Below are 3,846 nucleotides of genomic sequence, written 5' to 3' on the forward strand. Positions count from 1 at the left end.
GCCTGCGCTTCAACATTATTTCTGATCTAAATGCATAAACAAAGAACTATCAGACATACTTAATACTTCCTGAATACAGCCCAATAGTTTATCCTTTTTATTAAAGGCTACCTTGTCTGAGTAGGTCATCTGTACTTCTCTGTCCACATGACCATTTACAAATACCATTTGTGCTATTATATACATTAAAGTACGCTGAAGGAAGAAAACTATTTACTGTGTGTTGCACTTATCAGTTTGTGATGCTACTAGGTCACTAATGATGATACTGTAGTTCACTAATTATAATCAGTACTACTCAAATAAAATTTATCAAGCTTAGAATTACATAGGTTTTAAGTAAAATGAAGTCTTGACCAACATAAATAACTCTCCCTACAAATCCCATTTACTGCCTCTCTAACACCATTTACATTTGCTTGATTTCTTATTTCATGGACAAACTCATAAGTAATTACTTAAAACTATGCCCATTTTTTAAAATACTGACTTCAATCAAATCATACTATTAACTACCTGAAGACTATGCACTGCACTTGCGTTGCCTTAAATAAATGCTAATTAGAAAAGTCTAGTTAGAGAGACAAGTACATATAAAAACAGTAACGAGGAGTAGATATCTACATTTTCTGGGGTGGCGACTGCTACGACAGCAGAGAGATGAGGCAGAAGCACAAAGGCGATCTCAGCCCTGCTCAGCTAATGATGCTGACCATAGGAGATGTTATTAAACAACTAATTGAAGCTCACGAACAGGGAAAAGACATTGATCTAAATAAGGTGAAGACCAGGACAGCTGCCAAATATGGGCTCTTGGCACAGCCCCGCCTGGTGGACATGATCGCTGCGGTCCTGCCTCAGTATTGGAAGGTCTTGGTCCCCAAGCTCAAGGCAAAACCCATCAGAACTGCCAGTGGGATTGCTGTTGTGGCTGTCATGTGCAAACCCCACAGATGTCCACACATCAGTTTTACAGGAAATATATGTGTGTACTGCCCTGGCGGACCTGATTCAGATTTTGAATATTCCACCCAGTCTTACAATGAATATAAGCCAACCTCCACGTGAGCTATCCATACGAGGTATGACCCTTACCTGCAGACTAGAAACCAGATAGAACAGTTAAAACAACTTGGTCACAGGGTGGATAAAGTGGAGTTTATCGTGATGGGTGGAACATTTATGGCCCATCCAGAAGAATACAGAGATTATTTTATTCGAGATTTACATGATGCCTTATCAGGACATACCTCCAACAATATTTATGAGGCCGTCAAGTATTCTGAGGGAAGCCTCACAAAGTGCATAGGAATTACTATTGAGACCAGACCAGATTACTGCATGAAGCGGCATCTCAGTGACATGTTGACCTACGGCTGCACAAGGCTAGAGATTGGGGTGCAGAGTGTCTATGAGGATGTGGCCAGAGATACCAACCAGGGCCACACTGTGAAGGCAGTGTGCGAGTCCTTCCACCTGGCCAAAGATTCTGGCTTCAAAGTGGTGGCTCACATGATGCCTGATCTGCCGAACGTGGGGCTGGAGAGAGACACTGAACAGTTTACAGAGTTTTTCAAGAACCCAGCTTTCCGTCCTGATGGTTTGAAACTCTACCCTACCCTGGTGATTCGTGGGACAGGGCTCTATGAGCTCTGGAAGTCAGGAAGATACAAGAGTTATTCCCCCAGCGATCTGATCGAATTGGTGGCCCGGATCCTGGCCCTCGTTCCCCCGTGGACTCGAGTGTACCGCATGCAGAGAGATATTCCAATGCCGTTAGTCAGCTCAGGAGTGGAGCACGGAAACTTGAGAGAGCTGGCATTTGCAAGAATGAAAGACCTTGGAATACAGTGTCATGATGTGAGAACCAGAGAGGTTGGAATCCAAGAAATTCATCACAAAGTCTGGCCATACCAGGTTGAATTGGTGAGAAGAGATTATGTTGCAAATGGAGGCTGGGAAACCTTCTTATCGTACAAAGACCTAGATCAGGACATTTTGATTGGCCTCCTGAGATTACAGAAGTGTTCAGAGGAGACATTCCGTTTCGAATTGGTTGGGGGTGTGTCCATAGTCCGAGAGCTGCACATGTACGGAAGTGTGGTCCCCGTAAGCAGTCGGGATCCCACTAAATTCAGCATCGGGGCTTTGGCATGCTGCTGATGGAGGAAGCAGAATGAATAGCCAGAGAAGAACATGGATCTGGGAAAATAGCTGTTATATCAGGGGTCGGCACCAGGAACTACTACAGAAAGATTGGCTACAGATTGCAAGGTCCATACCTGGTAAAGACGCTAGAATAACACCACACCAGTCCACCTTGAGGCATCTCCTCCCCGGCAGGAAACCAATCCAGGATGTCTTGAAAACTCAGCACAGAGGCTGAGCAAAGCAATTGGATCTCCCTGAGCCCCTGGCAGGAGGCTCCCCCTCGCCCTGGAGCCTGGAAACCTTGCTAAGGGCTGGGTCGGGCTTCTGCTGACCAAGCCCATGGAGCCTAGACACTCAGACCCCACCACACCACCCGCTCCTGCATGTTTTCAAGATGTCACCTGTTTTCGAGGCTTAACTCCTGTATCTAGTTTCTCGGTTTTGCATGAGACTTGCAAGTGACCTAACCGTGACTCAGGAGAAGAGACAAAAATCAAGTTAACCAGCTCATTTGGACACCACGATTCATGAACTAAAACTGGCTATGTCACTTAAGGAGTATACTTAGGGGTAGGTTATTTATATAGAGTATAGACAAAGAGTCGTGTCGGGATCATGTGAAAGCTGTCAGACGTTGATCTCTGTCCTGTTACTATAATATGTATGCGTTCCAGCACTAGTTTAAAAAATGAGCTTTCATTTTAATGGCAGTCATTGTGGTTCCTGCACTACTGTTTGAAATATCTGTGATGGGGAGAAAACAGGTGAGGGTTCAAGCTTGAAACCAGCCTTTCTCAGTTCACTGGCTGCCATCTACAAAGGGCCATTACAGACATCCATTTATTTCAGGATTTTTATTGCCTGTACTTCCACACACTTGACAACTGCAAAACGCTGTGGGCGGCACTTTCGCCCAGAGAAGCGTATGGCATCCCCGTTGGTCTGTCCTGAGCAGGCAGTCTGCCGCACACACGTCTGAGCTTGTGTGTCCCCAGGTCAAGACATGAAGACACAGCCATTCTTCCCTGCATTTTAATTCTTTCAGTTTTAAATGGAGAAAACTAAAAGTTTAACTCTGAGTTAAACTCATATATGAAAGTTAAAAAAAAAATACTGGAAACAGGCCCAAATCTAAAAATAGGAGAAAGATTGGCTTTTTCAAAGCGTCATCTTCTAAGACTGCCTCTCTGTGACTTCCAGGTAAGCTATTAAGGAGACTCAGCCTGGAGAGGGTCTGTTCTTGAGCATGGCTTAACCTGCATCCCTGGGATTCGGTGGCACTTTACAAAAAGTTATAGTAAAGGGAGTTGATTCCTCTAAAGGTTTGAAAAATAAAATCTTCCACACATACAAAAAAAAACAGTAACGATAACTTAGGAGGCATCTAAAAACTAAAGAGAGATGATAACTGCCCTAGAAGTTCAACACACAGATCACCATGGACTGGGCCCAACCTACTTAAGTTTGGAAAATATTAAATGAAAAGAGACAACAGGTCAATCATTAAGAACAGTAAGATTTTAAGAGACACTCCTAAAAATTGTACCACACAGCATCATTCTGGAAAAGACTTTTTGTAATGTGTCCTGAGATTCTTATATGCTCTTTGACAGCAATTTCATTCCTAAGAAAATAATGAGCAAAACAAAGATTGTTATAAGGAAAAAAAATGTGGCAACAACCAACTTTCGAGGT

The 3,846-nt window shown here is 43.4% G+C and overlaps 1 pseudogene; it reads left to right on the forward strand.

Moving 5' to 3' along the window:
- Nucleotides 1-597: 597 nt before the first annotated feature.
- Nucleotides 598-2,599, forward strand: LOC133247762 (elongator complex protein 3-like; annotated as a pseudogene).
- The last annotated feature ends 1,247 nt before the right edge of the window (nucleotides 2,600-3,846 follow it).

Source organism: Bos javanicus, chromosome 1, assembly GCF_032452875.1.
Source record: "Bos javanicus breed banteng chromosome 1, ARS-OSU_banteng_1.0, whole genome shotgun sequence".
NCBI lineage: Eukaryota > Metazoa > Chordata > Mammalia > Artiodactyla > Bovidae > Bos > Bos javanicus.